The sequence below is a fragment of the Mustela erminea genome, chromosome 9, assembly GCF_009829155.1.
Source record: "Mustela erminea isolate mMusErm1 chromosome 9, mMusErm1.Pri, whole genome shotgun sequence".
NCBI classification, from domain to species: Eukaryota; Metazoa; Chordata; class Mammalia; order Carnivora; family Mustelidae; genus Mustela; species Mustela erminea.
The window spans coordinates 50,844,163-50,866,124 of NC_045622.1; the positions used below are offsets into that span (position 1 = coordinate 50,844,163).

General features: G+C 43.7%; 1 long non-coding RNA gene across 1 annotated transcript in view; it reads left to right on the plus strand.

Annotated features, from left to right (window-relative positions):
- The window catches only part of LOC116599148, an 855,651-nt gene extending 834,810 nt beyond the window's left edge, over positions 1-20,841 (plus strand). The window contains exon 4 of the long non-coding RNA XR_004289259.1: positions 20,704-20,841. This is a non-coding gene — a long non-coding RNA (uncharacterized LOC116599148). The remainder of the gene's footprint in view (positions 1-20,703) is intronic.
- Positions 20,842-21,962: the final 1,121 nt, after the last annotated feature.

Below are 21,962 nucleotides of genomic sequence, written 5' to 3' on the forward strand. Positions count from 1 at the left end.
TAAAGCTCTTAGAACAATGCCCACCACCACCTGGTGAGTGCCATGTCTTTGTTGGCTGTTACTGTTATGTAGGTATTACCACCGATGTGACCTCCACACTCTGTTCACTCTCCTCTCCTGCCTCCCATACCAGAGGCTTGTTTCATGTAAAATCTAACACAAATGTAAAAGAAAAGAGGAAGAAGGCTTTGGCTCCATCCTGGCACATAGAAAGGTCACCATCCTGAGAATCAGCAGACCTTGTTTCTAGATCCTGCCAATCTCTCAGGAAATCTCTTCTCTCTCTTTCTGTCCCTGTCTCTGTCTCTGTCTCTCTCTCTCTTTTTTTTTTTTTAGAGAGGAAGAAAGAGAAAGAGAGAGAGAGGTAGGGGGAGGCAGAAGGGCAGAGGGGCAGAGGGAGAGTTAGAGAGAGAATCTCAAGCAGACTCTACGTCCAGCAGGGCTCTCCATCTCACAACCATGGCATCATGACCTGAACCAAAAGCAAGAGTTGCACGCTTAATGAAATGAGCCACCTGGGTGCTTGGAGAAATCTCTTGTCTCTCTGGGCCTCTGTTTCCTCACTCACTTAATGAAAGGATCAATTTAGTTATACTGGAGTTTTCCTTCCAATCCTATGACACAAGGAAGCAGGGTGAGGGGAATGCTACAGGCCTTACCACCACATGGGCCTGGGTGTAAACATGGGTTCTGCCACTTCCTTACCACAAGGGTTTCGTCTGGTCATAACCTCACGGGGTCCTGTGCTTTTCAAGGATTGGGCTCAACACCATCAGAGCCTTCTCGTGTCTCTCACTCATTGTGATTCCCTGATGTCTCCAGTCAAAAGCACATCCACAGTGCTGCAGAGAGAGTCCTTGTCCCTGGAAAAGACAGTGAGCACACTTCTATTTTCCTTCAAGCATTAAGGCCCTCTCATCTTTGGCCTATTGAAAAAGGCAGTCAGGACAGCTTGTAGGCAGGTTCCCAGGCACTGCCATTTTGAAAGCTCATGAATGATGAGTGCTTTCGAGGCATTCCCAACATCCCCGGAATCCAGCCAGGAAAACATCATTGCCCGACGTGGCTAAGCCCTACCACCCCCGCCCCGCCACCCCCTTCCCCCAGGTATGAGTTGGATGCTCATACCTTGCAAGACCCTTCAGATGAACAGAAAGCCAGAGGCAGGGAGATCAAAGACCAAATACAAAGAGCAGAAGAATTCTTAAGCTGCCGACACGACAAGGAAGACAACCAAGAAAACCCAAATCATTTTGAGGCCTCCTGAGAAGCAGTATGGAGCACACTCCACAAGAACTTGGAAATGAAGAAAGGCTTTTTTCTGAGACTGACGATACACAGTCATTAACATTATGTCCTCTGAGCAGGCTGCCTGTGGGGTAATCCAAAACTAGCTTTGTTCAACCTGCTCTGTAGTTCAAGCTATCCTCTCCCCTCATAAAAATCTAAGGTCCACCACTGGGTAACCAAAAGGCCTCCAGTCATTTCTGTCACTAAAAAAAGGCTCAGTTCAGTAATTACTTCAAGGAGTCCATGTAATAGTCGTAATGTCCAAGTTCATTTAAAGTGATAGCTTCTTCCAGTCCCTGACTTGGAGCTGCTTCAGGGTGACCCCCTGTGGTAGGCAGGTGCTGTCAGGGTTGGAGCAGGGAAAGGAGAGTGAGGGCAGGCAGTCCGTGCCTGAATGGTGCCCTTACCGGCTGTGAAGTTGCACCTGGCTTGGCCAGCCTCCTCTTACAGGGCACTCTCTTCACTGCTTCTGAGACCTCCCCGCTGATGGGGGTGGGGGTCCCCTGCAGTCATCTTCACCCACCCAATTCTCCTCCTCTGATCACTTGTGACCCTTTCTCAGTCCCTTTATTTCTGCCCATTCCTGGCCACTTCAGATGCCCTTCACTGACAGCATGTGGACCTACCTGGGCCTGCGCTTTCTCAGGTAACCCACTCCTGGTGCTGAGAAATTCAGGGAAGGCAGCTGTCCCAGATCCAGCACCAGACCTTTGCTCCCTGGTCTGTGCAGGAGTCAGGCATGATCTCTTGCTTTTAGATTTATACGGTGTGAGGTGGACCTTAGGACAAAGTGTCTTCCATGCTCCACAGAACCATATGGAATTCTCTACGTGGCCACATGGAAGCTGTCCCCTAGTCACATGGAGAGAAGGGCAAAGCTGGGGCCGGAGGCTCACTAAAGTCTTCTTCTGGAAAGATTCCCTAATGTTTCCTAAGCCCCTCTGATTCTTTAAAGCCTGGGGTCTGTGAATACCATGTCTGACCAATCTCAGCGCCAAGGGTCTCACACTTCACTTTGGAATTAGCAGTATAAGATATACTTTCTCAGAGTTTTAGCAGAAACAAAGAAAAGAAGAGTCACTTTTTAACCTCTGTGACACAACAACACAAAAATGAACAGGGTAGTCAAAATGGCTCATGGGTCAGCATGATTTGCACACAATCAAACTAATACTTCATTTTCTAAAGAAAGAACATGTATATAAAGCATAACGTTGACAATAGTCGATGTTGGGTAGTAGACCAGTGGGCACTTGTCATATATATATATATATATATATATATTTTTTTTAAACAGATTTATTTATTGTAGAGAGAGAGAGTGAGCATACGCAAGTTGGGGGGGCAGGGCAGAGGTGGAGGGAGAGAATCTCAAACAGATCCCCTACTGAGCATGGCAACTGAGTGGGGCTTAATTCCTCAATCCTGATATCAGACTCTGAGCTGAAATCAAGAGTTGGATGCTTAACCAACTGAGCCACCAAGGCGCCCCCCAGTGTGTGTGCATTTAATTTAAACAGTGCGGTAGGCAGAAAAGGCTCCCCCAAGATATCCACACCCTGATGCCCAGACCTGTGGATATGTTACCTTATGCAGCAAAAGGGAGATTGGAGGTGTGAATTTTAGAAAAGATCTTGAGATGGGACCATTATCTCGGGTGGTCCAGGTGGACCTGATGAAAGAAGGAATCAGGGAAGTCAAGGAAAGAGCCCAGGGAGGTAGGAGCCCAGGTCTGAATGATGTGGTTTCCTGGCCTAAAAGGTAGGAGGGGCCATTAACCAAGGAGTATGGGCAGCCTCCAGACCTGGAGCTTCCAGATATAACACAGTGCTGCCAACATCTTGATTTTAGCCCAGTGAGACCCATTTCAGATATCTGAGCTCAAAACTGTAAGATAATAAATTTGTGTTGTTTTAAGCCATTAAGTTTGTGGTCATGTTATAGCAGCAGTAAGAAACCAATATAAGCAATTTCAATTAAAACTGTTCAATAACGAAAAGAAGGAAAAAAAGAGAAATTGGAAAGGAAAAATAATAGATGATATAAAGATATGTAACAGGGCAGCAGTTCTGTCTGCCCTCCTGCCCACAGGTTGTGCCTAGAACAGATGTGAGTTGGGTCCGTGATGCTGCTTCTTTGTTTGGTCTCACTTGTGGCTTCACAAGACTTTCAGGGACGGTGATAACTACGTGCAGCTTTCCACATCTTCTCGATTTTGCAGCGTGAGTCCTAGGCAAGCACCGTTATTCTATTGGAACTGAACAGGAGTTGAGTCTGGTGGTTCAGGGCTCGCGTGGTGGGGTCAGACAGAGTGGAGGTGAGCCCCTCCTCTGACTCTCATTGCTGTGTAGTCTCCGACAGGCTACTGCACCTCCCCCAGCCTCGGTTTCTTCACCTTCCTCCTCCTGTGGGAAGGGTTCAATCAGTGTGTATAGAGAGTCTGGCATGCATAACTCCCTTATAAATGATCATGGTTAGTACAACTGGAATTATTATTGGGATTGTATCTGTTGTTGGGACAGAATTGCCCTCCAAAGGCTCATTTGCCTCCGGGATAATTTGCCTGCCTCCAGTACCCCTTGCACAAGCTCATTATTCATAAGCTTCCTAATCTTGTTTGTTTAGTAGGCAAAGTCTTACAAGAAATGGGGTCCTTGGGGAAAATAATGAAAAGAGGGTCCATGGTAGAGAAAAGGATGGGTATGAAGGACCTCATTACTTTGCAAATATAAGTCAACTAACATAAAACAGGGAGTTCATGTATTCAAAGACAACTCTGCAGGAAGGCAGATGGAGGGCTAGGGCTCTCTGGCTTCCCAGCCCCTTCCAGGGTCCTTTCCTGCATGACGTATAACACAGACCACATCTACTCACACGGCTGCTTCAAAACTACAAAACCAGACTCTTCAGATCAGTGGTGACCCTGTTTCATACTAGTAAGTAAATGTGCATATTGCTTGCTCTCTCTTCTAGTGGTTTGTATATCTCCACTCCCCCAGACCTGTCCTGAGATGCAAATATCAAATGTCACATATTAAAACGAGTGTGTCTTTTCCAAATCTCCAACATTCCAACATCTTTCACACCATTACTTTTTTTCCTTGCAGAAATTTAATTGTCAGACCAAAGAGACAAAATTTTTTAAACCACCAAAAATTAAAATAAATAAATAAATAAATAAATAAGCAAACAAACCTTTTCTACAGTGGGCAAAGTACCAAACTAAAAGGCAGCCCCTGTAGCCAATGATGAGAGCTCCCTTCTAGAAAGTATACCTTCTACCCTCCCCCCACCCCAGGTTGTCAAAGACACAGCATTGGTTCTCAGGGAGGGCAAGTCTTTGGCCTTTTCTACTGAAATTGGAGAATAACCCTGAGTCATTTGGGGGCAATTTCGGTGAATGTGCTGAATGGCCAAGTGGGAGACAGTAAATATCCCTTAGATTGGGATGAGAGAAGAGGGCTGGGCCTGAAGATTTCTGTGAGAGGCTGAGAAATGAGTCCCCACCCAGGAGAAGTTGGTCCTCAAGAGGGAAAAATCGCCACAGTTTTGACCAATGGTAAAAGATTCATTTTTAATTTAGAGAAGAATTTAAAAAATAATACCCACATTTGTGGAAGACTTAATATTGACTTAATGCATACATGTATAATATACATAAATATATAATCCTCCTAACTATCCTTTTAAGCAGATATTGTTATTAATTATTATCATTATTGTTTTATAGACAAGGAACCTGAAGTTGAGAGAGGGTAAATAACTCACTTAAAGTCAGGTGGTTAGGAAAAGGGAAAGCAGGACTTGAACCCTGATCTCGTGGGCTCCAAAGGTCATGCTCTCCATCCCCACAAGGCTCTGCATGCAGAACTTCTACAAACCACAACCAGTGCAGACACTGACTGAAAAAGAGAAGGAAGTTTATGGGTCCTAAGACTTTATGGGCTTGTTTTGAGGTCTTTAGTTCTCTGCTGCAGTCATGTATTCAACAAATAAACTTGAGTCCCTACCTGGCTTGAGACCAGATGATGAGCATGAAGTCTTGAGAGGTGAGCAAGATAGACTCTACGTGGCCTCCTGGTCTGAGAGTCCAAACAGGGCTATGGACATGACACATGAAAGCATTTTAAAAGAACAGCAACACGATCCCCAGTTTTCACTTAGGAAAGAATGCTCTGGCTACAGGGAATTAGCTATGACTCCATCAACACCAGGTTCGGATGAGAAAAACAACAAAACCACAACTTGTATGAATGAGGCCAACTCCTCCCTCCTCTACCCCATTCAGCATTTTGTTTTTCCTTTTTTAAATATCAAACAAAATTGTTTTCTTCTGGTTTACAGGCCTGTGGTCACAATTACATTGTGAGCACCTTGACGTCAGAGTATGTTCAATTTTGTTTCCCCAGTAGCAAGAAGATTGCCTGGCACCTGATCTGTTCCCCAAGAACTTTTGTTAAATGAGCAACTTCTCGCTCCCATGATGCTGAATTGCATTCATTGGTGTTTAATAGATGAAAAAAAATCTAGTTCAGAAAACACTTTTGATGGTGGGGAGAAATCATCCTTCTATGTACATCTTCTAGCCAACAGTCCAGAGCACAATTACTTTTAGCCTCTGGGCCTTAGTAAAATACTGCTATTGTTTGCTGTATGGTCACTAATGTCAGTCAGATGGTAGGTCTGTTAGTGACCAGCAGTGCAGGGGATGAGTCTGTGTTGATCCTGCTATTGGTCATTCATTGAATGCAGAAATACTTCATTAGTGGTAGCTGATCGCTCTTTGAAGTAGAGTAAAAATGATACCATTTAAATATAATATAGTGGGAAACTGTCTGTGTGTGTTTATTGTTTCACTTGCAAAGCCAATTCTCAGAATCTCTTTCCTTTTAAAAAAAACCCTTTAATATGTCAAGAGACATAATGAAATATAAGTTAATCAAAAATTATGGTAAAAACCAAAATGTCAACATAGACACAGCTTCTCATTAGCTTATTGTTGATCTTAATTAAATACTACATATGTTCATATTTTTAAATTACATATGTATTTTAATCTATTCCCTTCCCAGTTTCACTTCCAGTTTTTGTTCTGGGAACTTTTTTTCTTTTTTATTTTTTTAATTAACATATAATGTATTATTTGCCCCAAGGGTACAGATCTGTGAATCATTAGTATTACACATTTCACAGGACTTACCATAACACATACCCTTCCCAATGTCCGTAACCCAACCACCCTATCCATCCCCCCCCCAACCCCCAGCAACCCTCACTTTGTTTCATGGGATTAAGAGTCTCTTATGGTTTGTCTCCCTCCCAATCCCATCTTATTTCATTTTTTCCTTCCCTATACCCCACAGCCCCCCACCCTACTTCTCAAATTCCTCATATCAGAGAAATCATGTGATAATTGTCTTTTCCTGATCGACTTATTCGCTCACCACAATACCCTCTAGTTCCTTTCACATCTTTACAAATGGCAAGATTTTGTTTCTTTTTATGGCTGCATAGTATTCCATTGTGTATATATACCACATCTTCTTTATCCATTCATCTGTTCATGGACATCTAGGCTCTTTCCATAGTTTGGCTGTGGTGGACATTGCTTCTATAAACATTCAGGTGCACATGTGCCTTTGGATCACTACATTTGTATCTTTAGGTTAAACACCCAGTAGTGTGATTCCTAGGTCACAGGGTAGCTCTATTTTCAACTTCTTGAGGAACCTCCATAATGTTTTCCAGAGTGGCTGCACCAACTTGCATTCCCACTAAAAGTGTAGGAGGGTTCCATTTCTCCACATTCTCGCCAACATCTGTCATTTCCTGACCTCTTAGTTTTAGCTATTCTGACTGGTGTGAGGTGGTACCTTATTGTGGTTTTGATTTGTATGTCCCTGATGCCGAGTGATGTGGAGCACTTTTTCATGTGTCTCTTGGCCCTCTGGATGTCTTCTTTGCAGAAATGGCTGTTCATGTCTTCTGCCCATTTCTTGATCGGATTTTTTGTTCTTTGGGTGTTGAGTTTGATAAGTTCTTTATAGATTTTGGATACTAGCCCTTTATCTGTCATTTGCAAATACTTTCTCCCATTCTGTCAGTTGTCTTTTGGCTTTGTAGACTGTTTCCTTTGCTGTGAAAAGCTTTTGATCTTGAGGAAGTCCCAATAGCTCATTTTTGCCCTTGCTTCCCTTGCTTTTGGCGATGTTACTATGAAGAAGTTGCTGTGGCTGAGGTCGAGAAGGTTACTATGCTCTCCTCAAGGATTTCGATGGATTCCTATCTCACATTGAGGTCTTTCATCCATTTGGAGTCTATTTTTGTGTGTGGTGTAAGGAAGTGGTCCAGTTTCAATTTCTGCATGTGTATGTCCAATTTTCGCAACACTGTTTGTTGAAGAGGCTTTTTTCCATTAGACATTCTTTCCTGCTTTGTTGAAGTTTAGTTGACCATAGAGTTGAGGGTCTCTTTCTGGGCTCTCTATTCTATTCCATTGATCTATGTGGCTGTTTTTGTGGCAGTACCATACTCTCTTGATGATGACAGCTTTGTAATAAAGCTTGGAGTCGAACTGTGATGACACCAACTTTGGCTTTCTTTGTCAACATTCCTCTGGCTCTTCGGGGTCTTTTTTAGTTCCATATAAATTTTAGGATTATTTGTTCCATTTCTTTGAAAAAAATGGATGGTATTTTGATAGGGATTGCATATAATGTGTAGATTGCTTTCGTTAGCATAGACATTTTCACGATATTTATTTTTCCAATCCATGCGTTTTTCCATTTCTTTGTGTGTTCCTCAATTTCTTTCATGAGTACTTTACAGTTTTCTGAATACACATTCTTTGCCTCTTTGGTTAGGTTTATTCCTAGGTATCTTATTACTTGGGGTACAATTGTAAATGGGATTGACTCCTTAATTTCTTTTTTTCTGTCTTGCTGTTGTTGTGTAGAAATGCAACTGATTTCTGTGCACTGATTTTATATCCTGACACTTTACTGCATTCCTATATGAGGTCTAGCATTGGAGTGAAGTCTTTTGGGTTTTCCACATAAAGTATCATATCATCTGCAGAGTGAGAGATTGACTTCTTCTTTGCCGATTTGGATGCTTTTAATTTCTTTTTGTTGTCTGATTGCCAAGGTGAAGACTTCTAGTACTGAGTTGAATAGCCGTGGTGATAGTGGACATCCCTGTTAGGAACAGCCATGTTCCTAACTTAAGGGAAAAGCTCTCAGTTTTTCCCCATTGAGGAGGATATTCGCTGTGGCTTTTTCATAAATGGTTTTGATGATATTGAGGTATGTACCCTCTATCCATACATTGTGAAGAGTTTTGATCAATAAAGATCAAATAAAATAAAGGATTCTGTACTTCGTCGAATGCTTTTTCAGCATCTATTGAGAGTATCATATGCTACTTGTTCTTTCTTTTATTAATGTATTATATCACACAGATTGATTTATGGCTGTTGAACCAGTCTTGCAGCCCAGGAATAAATCCCACTTGGTCGTAGTGAATAATCCTTTTAATGTACTGTTGGATCCTATTGGTTAGTATTTTGGTGAGGATTTTTGCATCCGTGTTCATTGAGGATATTGGTCTATCGTTCTCCTTTTTGATGGGGTTTTTGTCTGGCTTTGGGATCAAGGTAATGCTAGCCTCCTAAAATGAGTTTGGATGTTTTCATTCCATTTCTATTTTTTGGAACATTTTCAAGAGAATAAGTATTAATTCTTCTTTAAATGTTTGGTAGAATTCTCCTGGGAAATCATCTGGCCCTGGGCTTTTGTTTGTTGAGAGAGTTTGATGACTGCCTCAATTTCCTTCCTGGTTATGGGTCTGTCAGAATTTTCTATTTCTTCCTGGTTCAGGTTTGGTAGTTTATATGTCTGTAGGAATGAATCCATTTCTTCCAGATTGTCAAATTTGCTGGTGTATAGTTGCTCATAATATGTTCTTCTAATTGTTTGTATTTCTTTGGTATTGGTTGTGATCTCTCCTCTTTCATTCATGATTTTATTAATTTGGGTCCTTTTTTTTTTTTTTTTTTTTTTTTGTTAAGTCTGGCCAGGGGTTTATCAGTCTTATTATGTCTTTCAAAGAACCAGCTCCTTGTTTCGTTGATTTGTTCTACTGTTCTTTTGGTTTCTATTTCATTGATTTCCACTCTGATCTTTATGATTTCTCTTCTCCTGCTGGGTTTGGGCTTTCTTTGCTGTTTTTTCTCCAGCTCCTTCAGGTTTAGGGTTAGGTTGTATACTTGAGACCTTTCTTGTTTCTTAAGAAAGGCATGGATTGCTATATACTTTCTTCTCAGGACCATCTTTGCTGTGTCCCAAAGATTTTGAACAGTTGTGTTTTCATTTTTTGTTTCCATGAACTTTTAAAATTCTTTAATTTCCTGGTTGACCCATTCATTCTTTAGTATGATGGTCTTTAGCCTCCATGTATTTGAGTTCTTTCCAACATTTGTCTTGTGACTGAGTTCTAGCTTCAGATCATTGTGGTCTGAAAATATGCAGGGTATGATCCCAGTCTTTTGGTACCACTTGAGACCTGATATGTGACCCAGGATGTGATCTGTTCTGGAGAATGTTCCATGTGCACTAGAGAAGAATGTGTATTCTGTTGCTTTGGGGTGGGATGTTCTGAATATATCTGTGATGTCCATTTGGTCCAGTGTGTCATTTAAAGCCTTTATTTACTTGTTATCTTTTGCCTGGATGATCTGTCCATTTCAGTGGGGGGTGGGGGGTGTGTGTGTTAAAGTCCTCTATGATTATTGTATTATTGTCGATGTTTCTTTGATTTTGTTATTAATTGGTTTATATAAGTAGCTGTTCCCATGTTAGGGGTATAGATATTTAAAATTGTTAGATCTTCTTGTTGAAAAGACCCTTCTAATATGATATAGTGTCCTTCCTCATCTCTTATTATAGTCTTTGGCTTAAAATCTAATTTGTCTTATATAAGGATTGCCACCCCGGCTTTCTTTTGATGTCCATTAGCATGGCAAATTGTTTTCCACCCCTTCACTTTAATTCTGGAGGTGTTTTTGGGTCTAAAATGAGTTTCTTATAGACAGTATATGGATGTGCCTTGTTTATTTGTTTGTTTATTTGTTTTTATCCATTCTGATACCCTGTGTCTTTTGATTGGGGCATTTAGCCCATTTACATTCAGGGTAACTATTAAAAGATATGAATTTAGTGCCATTGTATTGCCTGTAAGGTGACTGTTACGTTATACTGTCTCTGTTCTTTTCTGGTCTGTTACTTTTAGGCTCTCTCTTTGCTTAGAGGACCCCTTTCAATGTTTCTTGTAGGGCTGGTTTGGTGTTTGCAAATTCTTTTAATTTTTGTTGTTCCTGGAAGCTTTTTATCTCTCCTTCTATTTTCAATGACCACCTAGCTGGATATAGTATTCTTGGCTCCATATTTTTCTTGTTTAGTGCTCTGAATATATCATGCCAGTCCTTTCTGGCTTGCTAGGTCTCTGTGGATAGGTCTGCTGCCAATCTAATATTTCTACCATTGTATGTTACAGACCTCTTGTCCTGAGCTGCTTTCAGGATTTTCTCTTTGTCACTAAGACTTGTAAGTTCTACTATTAGATGATGGGGTGCAGACCTATTTTTATTGGTTTTGAGGGGGGTTTACTGTGCCTCCTTGATTTTGATGCTTGTTCCCTTTACCATATTAGGGAAATTCTCTACTATAATTTGCCCAATATACCTTCTGCCGCTCTCTCTCCTTCCTCTTCTGGGATCCTGATTATTCTAATATTATTTCTTCTTATGGTATCACTTATCTCTTGAATTCTCCCCTTGTGGTCCAGTAGTTGCTTATCTCTGTTTTGCTTAGCTTCTTTGTTCTCTGTCATTTGTTCTTCTATAATACTAATTCTCTCTTCTGCCTCATTTATCCTAGCAGTAAGAACCTAGCAGTGGAACCACACCTCATTAATAGCTTTTTTTTTTTTTTCATTTCAACTTAGTTAGATTTTTGTTCTTTTGTCTTTCCAGAAAGAGATTTTATTTCTTTGAAAGTGATTCTCTAATAGTCTCCATGTTTTTTTCGAGCCCAACTAGCACCTTGATAATCATCATCCTGAACTCTAGCTCTGACATATTACTAATGTCCATATTGATTAGGTCCCTAGCCATTGGTACTGCCTCTTGCTCTTTTTTTGTAGTGAGTTTTTCTGTCTTTTCATTTTATCCAGAGAAGAATAGATGAATGAGAGAACAAAATATTATAAGGGCGGCAAAGACCCCAGAAAAATATATACTAACCAAGTTAGAAAAGACCTGAAACCAGGAGGAGAAGAAAGGGGATACACACACACACACACACACACACACACACACACACACATTAGACAGGAGAATAGAACAGATCCACCCACTTGATTTGGGGTGTATTCTCTTCTCCTAGAAGAAACTGGCTCCCAAAATTTTAAAGGAAGAAAAAACTTATGTATATATGAAAATAAGGGTAAATATGATGAAAGGATGGAATATGATTGTAAAGATGAAAATTTAAAATGGTTCTAAAAAAGGAGTCAATTAGATAAGAAGTTGGTTAAAAAAAAAAAAAAGAGGACAGAATGTGATCAGTTGGAGACTAAAACAATGCCATGTACTAGATTTAGGGTATATTTTGATCTATTAGATGAAATTGTGTCCCAAAATTGTAAAGAAAAAAACCCTATATGTATAGAAGAAATAAGGTAAAATACAATGAAGGGGTAAAATATGACTATAACAATGACAATTTTAAAAGATTATTTAAAAGAGTATTGATAAGATAAAATGGCTTAAAAATGTTTAAGAAAGAGGAAAAAGTTAAAAAATAGAATAAGAAAAAAATAAAATTTAACAAATTTAACTTTGAAAGACTAAAGGATCTTGGGGAAAAAAGCCAGGAATTCTATGTGTTTCTTTCCCCTAGCTCTGCAGTTCGGCAGTTCTCATTGATTTATGGTGATCTTAGTCTTGGTTGGTTGTTCTTGCTTATCTTCTGGGGGAGGGGCCTGTTGCAGTGATTCTCAAATGTCTTTTCCTGAGGTGGAATTGCACCACCTTTGCCAGGGTCCAGGCTAAGTAATCTGCTTGGGTTTGTGCTGAGTAGTTTTTGTTCCCTGAACACTTTCAGTACAGCTTTGGAGGACAGGAATGAGGATGGCGGCCTCCAAATCTCCAGCCCTTAGGAACTGAGAACTTGGGGCCCTGTTCTTCAGTGCATCCTCAGAGGAAAGCAGTCAATCCCTCCCATCTGCCTGGTCTCTGGCCTCACTCCATGTTCACCTGGCCTGTGACTGAGTGTTTCTATCTCTGGCACATGGTCCCTTTTGAAGTCTCCAAACCCAGTGGCTCCTGTGCCACTCCTCCCAGGGGAAGAAAGAGGGGATCTCCCGGATCTGCAACTTGTGGGGTCCCTGCTTGAAGAGCTGTGCATTGGATCATGGTTTAAGGTAACCCCAATCTGAGAGCACACTCCTTTGCTCCATCTCTACAGCCATCTTCCATGCTCCAATACCTGGGACCTCTGCTACACTCAGGCACCCCTGGTCTTTCTGTGACCCCGCAGTTCCTGAGACCACACTCTCCCCTCAAGGGCTTCACCCCTGCTTAGCCTCTGGAGCAACATCCCTCAGTGAAGCAGACTTGTAAAAGTTCCAATTTTTGTGCTCCACTGCTCTACCACTTGCCTGGAGCCGGCCCCTCCCCCCACGGTCTATCTTTCCATTCTTTCACATTCACTTCTCTGCATGTCCTACCTTCTGGAAAGTGGTGGACTTTATCTTCCTAGATTTGGAGCTCCTCTTCTCTTCTATCTCCTATTAAGTTTTTAGGTGTTCAGAGTGGTTTGATAACTATCTAGCTGAACTCCTGGGACCTGATGATATTTAGGTCTACTCCTCTGCCATCTTGCTTCCACCGCCACCCAACTATTCTGGGAACTTCTTATTTTGTATCCATTACTTTGGGAGGCAGCCCTGTCCAGATCTTTGTGATAGGAATTCCCCAGCCACCAAGGCCATCTTCTCTATGGGAATGAATGGGAGTACATTTGTTCGTTTGTTCATTCATTCACTCATTCATTCGGGAACACAAGTGAGTTCTTCTTCTTTTTCCAGGGTTAGCTTAGCATCTGGGGACACAAAGTTGAGTAAGACACAGTCCTTAATAGGGAGTCCATAGTCTAACAGAGAGAACAGACCAACCGTACTCATGTTGTGTCATTATTCAGAACACTTTCTAAATGGGAAAAATTACACTGAAAATATGCAGATCACTCCTGGTAACCTCAAAACGCCAATGGCAATGACATTCAGTCCACATCATACTTTCCCCTTTTTGATGGCATAGCCAAAAATGCTGGAAAAGTTCTAATTTCAGACTAGCTCCCTGAAAGGCTGAAAGGGTGCAATACATAATGGATCTGAAATGCTTTACAACCTGTAAAGTACTGTTCCATAAGGAAGAACGATTTCATCAACATTATTGGAAGGCACCCTAGAGCTTGTGCAGGGATGTAAATTCCTTCACCTCCCAGAAGAGGCTGGGCTGAAAAACATCACCTCCATTTTTCAGGTACAAAAAGGAAGGGTGACCAAGAGACTTGCCTATGATGCACAGTTTATGGGTATAATTCTTAATAATAATTCTGCTTGTTACCATTCCCCTGATTCAATCAGGTGGAGTATTTTAAAACCTGCAGCTCAAAGCCTGGTGCATGACAGGTATGCAATGAATATTCCCTGAAACTGACTTTCACTAGCAGTTTCAAATATCACCCTATAATCCCAGTTCTCACTCTAAGTGATAGGTGTCTTTCTGAGAACATCATGGGAGAGAGGAATAGAAAAGGAGAGATATTCAACCTCCTTCCAATAAGCCAGTGATTGTCCACTATTTATAGCATTGTATCATGATCTGTAGTGAAGTGTAAGTAATTTTTACTAATAATAGCTCATAATACCATCTGATTGATGTTTGCTAATGATTTACTTTTTTAAAATTAGATCAGAGTCATCATTCCACCTATAAGAAATATTTCTCTCTCTCTCTTTCTTTCTCTCTTGGCGTCTGGTGTTCCTATGTGCTTTTTTGGAAGAAGACAAGGAGTGAAGGTATAGCCAGGCTACAGTGGGAGTTGAGTCTCATTGTTTGTGTGGCCCCGACTGGTCCCTGCTCACCCACCTGCCAGCACTCTGGGTCATGGGGTGAAGGAAGATGTCTGGACAGTGCAAAATAGGGACTGGCAGAGACCCATCTGTTATTGGCCAAAGAGCATCAGAGAGATGGCTTGTTCCCTGGCAAGTAGTAGAACGAACTGGTGGGAAATCCAGCCACAAGCAGGGGTGTCTCAGCCCCCAGTGATTCACCCCAGCATGGCTGGCAGTCTCAGAAGCAGCCTCCAGCCCTTCTGTGGGGACAAGATTGGCAACAGCTGAAGAGAATGACAAGGAGGCAGAGTTCCAGTCAAATGTGGGGAATGTGGGGCATCAGGAACATAGAAGGCTAGAGGGGAAACTGAGGCAGATCAGTAAAAACAGGACTGGCAAATGGAGAAATGTTGACAGAATGAGGCCACATGGGTACAGGCTCACCTTGTAAAACTCTTCCAGGATCTTTGGCAGCAAAACCAACTCTAGACTCATCTACTGGCGGAGAGAGCCGTTAACCTCCCCCTCAGCCAGATGGGGATGAGAGCAGGATACAGACTCTCGCCTTCCACATTCTGACCTTCTCTATTCTGTACTGACCACCTGCACAGTGGGCACACTGCTCCCTTCCTGGCAGCACCTTCTCCTCAATCCTCTGTTGGATCCTCTATTTCTGGGTTCATGTCTTTTCCTTTTCCCCAGTTCACATCTTTGAGAGAAAGACATCCTCCAGGACCTTCCTGGGACAAGGCATACAGAAAGGAAAATATCTCAAAGCCTTGGATATCTAAAGTCTTCATCCCACCCCTACATGTAGAATTCTGAGTTTGAAGTACAGTTGACCCTTGAACGACACTGGTTTAAACTGTGCAGGTCCACTTACACATAGTTTTTTTTATAAATACTACATAGTACTAAAAATATATTTTGTTTTATGATTCTTAAGAATGTTTTTTTTATCTATAGCATCAAAAGTCATGTGTAGACTTTTGACTGTGTGGGGGAGGGGCGGTCAGAACCCTAACCCCCATGTTGTGCAAATGTACTACCCTCAGAATTTGAAGGGTGTCATTCCACTATTCCATTTCCCAGTGTTGCCATTGGGCAATCCAAAGACTTCCATATTCCTCATCCCTGGTCTGGGTCCAACTCCTCTCTTGAAACTTGTAAGAACTCTTTGTCCCCATTGTTACGAAATTTTGCAGTAATGTACCTGAGGTGAGTGTACTTTCATCCATTGTTCTAGGCACTCTGTGGGCCCTTAAATCTCAAAACACATGTCCTTCATTTCTGGGAGACATACTTGAACAATTTTTTTAAAATGTTTTTAAAGATTTTATTTATTTATTTGAGAGAGAGACAGAGATAGCGACAGAAATATTAAGAGAGAGTACAAGTTGGGGAGGAGAGGAAGAAGCAGACTGGATCCCAGGACCCTGAGAACCTGACCTGTGCCAAAGGCAGACGCTAAGTGACTAAACGATCCAGGCATGCCTTGAACTATTTAACTGATGACTTCCTTACTCATTTTTTGTGCCTTTTCTTTCTGAAATTCCTATTAATTAGATGCAGAATCTGCTGTCTGTCTTCCCTTTGACTTACCTATTCTCTCATACTTTCTACTTCCTTGGGGTTTTTCATCTTGTTTTTTGTTTGTTTGTTTGTTTGTTTGTTTTTCTCTACTTCCTGGGGTAATAGAAGATCTCCTCAACTTTTTCTTCCAACACTCACAAGGGGTTTAACTTTCCTGAAAGTTTTTCTTTGCGTGTTTCTTCTGCCTGCGTGGACTCCATCTCCTCCAAGTCCTTTTACTTGGTTCGTTCTACGACCACTTTTCACACTCAAGGCTCACCTCAACGTCAGCCAGTATTTAACAAGCAGAGATGAAAAGATGGGTTTGCAAGCAGGCAGGGCTGGTCAACAGGAGCATTATTGTGTGGAGAGTGACCTCTCTGTTGGGAGCCTCTGTCGTGGGTCCCTTTAGTTCTTCCTTCTTGGAAATAGATTCTCCAGAGAAGATGCTCCCAGTGCCTTGAGTCGGAGACACATTAATGGTCCTACAAAGATGTCCCTGTGCTAATCCTAGAACCTATGAATACGTGACCTTGCACATCACAAAGGGCTTTGCAGGTGTCATTAAGTCAAGGATCTTGAGATGGGGACATGAAGCTGGGTCATCCAGGGGACCCACTATAATCATAATGGCCCTTGTCAGAAGGAGGTGAGAGACTCAGAGTGAAAAAAAGGAGCTAAGTTTGCAGAGACCGATAGAAATGAGGAGAGGCCACGGTCCAAGGAATCCAGGCAGCCTAAAAGACTGCAATAGCCAAGACAAACAAAAACCTGCCCAGAGCCTCTAGAAGGAACACAGCCTTCCTACACCTTGATTTTAGTTCAGTCCAGAACTATAAGATCATAAATCTGTGTTGTTTGGTCATTAGAGCAGCAACAGAAACAAACACAGCCGGACACTGGGAGCTGGGGATGGGTACGAGCATGGCGTTGACTTTTGGTCAGCAGATAGGTGCTCAGTGTCTTTGTGTTCAGAGTCCCCTGCCTCAACTATCTGGAGTCCTTCAGTCCAGAGAAACTCTGCTGAACACTCATTCTCTCTAGAAGGTAAATCTCTGGTTTCTGCTGGGACAGGGAGGAAGGGTAATCTCCCAGAAATGTGAAGCAAGGGAAAGGGTAGAAGGATCTACCCCCTCCCTTCCCTTCCCCTCCCCTCAGTTCCAGCTGTACCTGGAGCTTCCAGTCCCTGGCCTTCTGCAGGTTGTGCCAGGGAAATCAGGCCGACTTAGAGCTTTCCCCACCACTGACTCCGACCCAGGCTTTCTCCAGTCTGTTGTCATGTAATTGCCAGCTGCTCAAAGGCTCCTCTCTTCTCTCCCATTCTCCCTATTTTCATCAGATCGCATCTTTCAAGCAAAATCAAACAGGTGAAAGACTCCCCTGGTTTTAGTTGCTCTTCAGAGGGCATAAAGCTAGCCCCTGTGCTCAGTCCTCCGCCTTCTTTAGGGAGTCTTCACCTCACCCTTCCTCCAAGTTCAAATCTGAGCCCCTGCGGGGAAGCCACACAGAGCTCATACGCCCCTCTCCCTCACAGTGCAGCAGTGGGTCTCCCGGTCTAAGGCCCTTCCTCCTGACTCCTGCCACACTGACTCTGGGGGACTCAAGGCTGTAGGGGATTCAATGGTTGTGGTAGTTATGAACGGAGGACTTCCCTGCACCTTGGGGACAGACACTGTCCCTGACTCCCCAAGTCCCTCTGGCCCCCAGTGACCCTGGCCACTGCAGCTGCTCCAATGCTCCCTCTCTGTCCTCCTCTGTGAGGGCTGCAATAACAAACACCACATACCCATGGCTTAAACAACAGAGGCCATTTCCTCACAGTTCTGGGGCTGGAAGTCCAAGATCAAGGCATGGACAAGGCCCCTGCTGCCGCTTCCCAGGGTCGTCTATCTGAGTGCAGCCTGGGGTCTCCCTGTGGGTCCTAATCACCTCTTCTTACAAGAATACCGGTGAGATTGGATCAGGACCCATTTTAGCTAAATGAACTCTGTGAAGGTCCTGTCTCCGAATGCAGTCACATTCTAGGGCACTGGGAGTTTGGACTCCAACAGGAATTTGGGGCAGACGCCAAGTAGCCGTCACTGCAGTCATACAGCTGGAATAGCAGCTCCGGACCTGCCACATTATTCGTTTTTCCTCACAGGCGGGCCTGGGCTATGAAACCAGTCCTGCCAAGACAGCCACAGACCCAGGCCCCCTACCTTGGAGCATAATGGGAAACCATGAAGCCCTTTGTGTTTCGTGGTCATATTTTCATGTGCCCAGTGCTAAAAATATTTTTAAATAAAAATGAAAACAATATATACTGTATACACGTATTGTATAGGACTCCAAAAGAAAAATTTTCATTTATTCCCTTGAAGGTTTGGCCTACTTCTGTTCACATTTCAAGTTTCTGTTAGAAAAGGAAGGAAGAAATCCTCCGGACAATGGCTGTTGAAACCCTAATTAGATGGGCCTTAAAAAAAACGTCCACAGAGGGTAGAAACCTTCACGGGAGAGCATGTTATGGTGGATAAAAGCAGAGGTTTTGGAATCAGATAGAACTGCATTTAAATTCTGCTTCAACCACTCACTAACTTTGACCTTGAGCAAACCACTAAACCTCTTAGTTTTCTCATTTGTAATCATACATGGCTCATGAGGCCTCTGGAAAGGTACATGCAGCGGCTACCCAAGGTCTGGACAGGAGAGTGCGCAGCTCCCTCCCCTCCCCCTCGGACTACTGACCTGCTGGGATCTACCCGGCACTCCTCCAGCCAGGCCCCTCCCCACTCTGTGCTTAATCAAATCCCTTTTCACCCAAGGAAGAGTGAGCAAATCCTGTGTTAATAGATTCCTTTGGCCAATTCACCAGGCAGGTTTTACATTTGAAAGAGTATTTGACAGTTTCTCTCAGCCTTTCTCAGGGCCCCCAGGGAAGGTCTAGCAACCTCTCTGGATTCACTTCTGGCTCTAGCCCCTCAGACCAGCTCCCAGTGCCTGCTAATGCCGTTCTCCAGCTTCTCCCTTCCTCACCATCCTCCACCCCACCCCACCCCCAGAGAAGGTAAAAGTTATCTTGCTGACAAAAGTTTGGGAAAGAAATTCGGAGGGGAAGGAGGAAGCAAATGAGTAATTACTGAGCATTTTCCCCCGCCCCCACCGCCCCATGAGGCACTTGACACCAAATACTTCATTTGGTCTTCTCAAACACTGGTGAGGTAGGCATTCCTTCTCCCCACTTTACAGGTAAGAAAACTGAGGCACAAAGAGGTGAATTAACTAGAGCAAAGCCACACTAAGTGGCAGAGCGAGATGCAAGGTGTCAGTGAGACTGAATCCAAGTCCAGGGCTCTTTCCAGTGTTCAAGCTGCCCCCCACCCTAAGCCCTTCAAGTCTCTTTGTGGTATCTTTCTCCGATATTCTTCAACTCCCCTCTTAGCATCCAGGCCTTTTCTCTTTTTGTTATTGTTCCTTACAAACCTTGACTCTTTGGAGCCAAGAGGGGTGCCTGATTCTTTTTCCTTCACATTCTCCACAGTGCCAAGCACACAGTAGGCACTTAGGACATGTGTTCAGAGGGAGATGAGCTAAATAACAAATGCACGTATAGTTCAATAGGCAACCTATCTATGAATAAGTGAATCCGGAAATGAATAATGGGTGCGTGGAAGGACGGAAGACAAAGTGAATGCACACACGGTGACGGAGGGCACGGATGAGCCGTAAGTGAAAGAATGGATATGTCAATAAGTGTGTGAATTAGTGATTCAATAAATACCCAGAGGAGGGAATGAATGCTGACTAGAGAAATGAATGGGTATGAATGAATAAATTAATACGTAAAGGAAACAGCAACAGGAGGAGTGAATGGATGAATACAGGAATGAACTGGAGGATGCAGACATGCAGGAATGAATGAATGAATGAATGAATGAAGGAGCCCCCAAATCGGGGTGAACGAATCCCTTCCTTATTTCCCCCAGGAGTGCCCAGCCCCCTTGAGTGTGCCCCGTGATCAGAAAACCTAAGATTCAGAGCACAAGTTGAAATCCCAAAAGGCAGCATTCGACTTGAGGCTAAAGGTCTGAGGGTGGGGCTGAGGATTAGTGCCCTTCTGTGCATGGAGAATACCTTTGCTGGGAGTCCCCTGGGGCATCTGCCACATCTCCTAAGAATCGGGTGCCAAGCTGGTCAGGAGGAGCCCGCTGGCTTCAGCAGGTGGGAGCTGTCTCAGGCTGGCCTCATGGCTGGGCTCATCCCCTTCCCCCTGCTCCACACTCCCTAGCAGGGCACTCCACACCCAGCCCAGAGCACAAGCAGGCAACCACAGGCAAGGAAGTTGATTCTTAGCATCCAAGAACAGCCTCCTTTAATGAAGAGTCTGCTGCAATATCTTCGCAACGGGCAGCAACTCACATGTTCGATTACAACAGGCTGAGCCGCTCCACGCTCCCCAGTGCCAGGGCTCAGGGAAAGAGGGAGGGAAAAACACCTAGGCGCTGAGCGAGACCACAGGCTTCCCGACAAGAGCAGCCCTGAGGTCCTGGCTCCGTCCAGGTTGAAAGAGCCGCAAAGCTTCTTGCCAAAGAGCCCAGGGTCTTAACTAACGCCCACTAATGCCCCCGCCTGCCCATTGCTGACGGATGCTCTCCTTTGCTTCTTTTTTCTCCACTTCAGAATCTGAGCCAAGGCAGGGTTTGAGTGACTGACACCTTCTCCCCTCTTGGCCCTGGGAGCTGAGGCGTTCAGGACCGTGGCAAACCGGTATTTCAGGTCCCCTTGGCAACCCCAGTGCCCCATCTCTGGAGGAGGACTGCGTTTCCAAAGGACCAGGAGGAGACCAGACTTCTGGGTGAGAATCACCTTCCTCTTTGTTTCTTTGCTGCCACGTTCAATGTGGGTTGCTGTTTCAAAGCTAAGAGGTCGATTAGCAGGAAAGGCTGACCTGGAAGTTAGGAATGACAGGTAAGAGGAAGACTTCATTCTGCTACTGGATTGGGGCGGGGACGATGGGAGGGCACAGCAGAAAGATTCCCAGGACTTCCCACTTTCAATTTTCACTCTTGTCATTGCTTGTCTTATGATGCAACCTTAGAGTAATGCCGGCCACTGGAAGGTCAGGGTACTCACTGGCCTCAAACTTTTGTCAGTCATTGAATTACTCATCTCAGCTCTGCCCATGCACCCAGAGTTGTCCCTGAGAGGCTGGGGAGGGGACCTGTGCAGTCCACATAAACTCGAGAGTTGAGGAGGCTGTACAGTAGTGTTCGGTGTGACATCTTTCATCTCTGCTTGAAAACACTGTATTTTTCCAGAAAGGGCTTTGAACAGAGGCTGGAAGGTCTACGTAGCTATTTCCATACCCACCCCCACTCGCTCAGCTCAACTTTGTGGCTTGTTAGAGGAGGAGAGTGGAAGAGGGTGGAGGCTGGAGGGGACAGACCTTGGCCTCCGTGACTAACTCCAAACAACAGCCACTGACAAAGATAGTGATGTGCAAATTACTGAGTTTTATTGGACACTTTGGGGAATATAGTTGTTTGTCGGGAAATGAAAGAGAATGTTTGTGCTTATAAAATTATATGGAAAATCAATGCAGTGTTAAGTATATTTTTCAGTTTTTGAGTCAAGGACTGTTCTCCAGCCAATTCTAGCAAGCTCTAAGGGAGTCAGAGATGTCCCTAAGCACAGCCAAGGGGGCTGAGCAGAAAGGTCAAGCTGCCATTTATTGCTACACTTTTTCCCTGGGGAAATGCTCAAGTGGGCATGAAGTGACATGGGCCGTGCAGAGTTCCCAGTGCAGTCATTACCAACATCAGCGCTGAGGCTGAAGTCTAGACCTCATCTCTAGTTTTCTTGTGCTCCAACCCAGGGATTCGGAGCACTGACTCACTGTCACAGAGGGTAGAGGAAAGGAGATGTGAGAGAGAATGGGA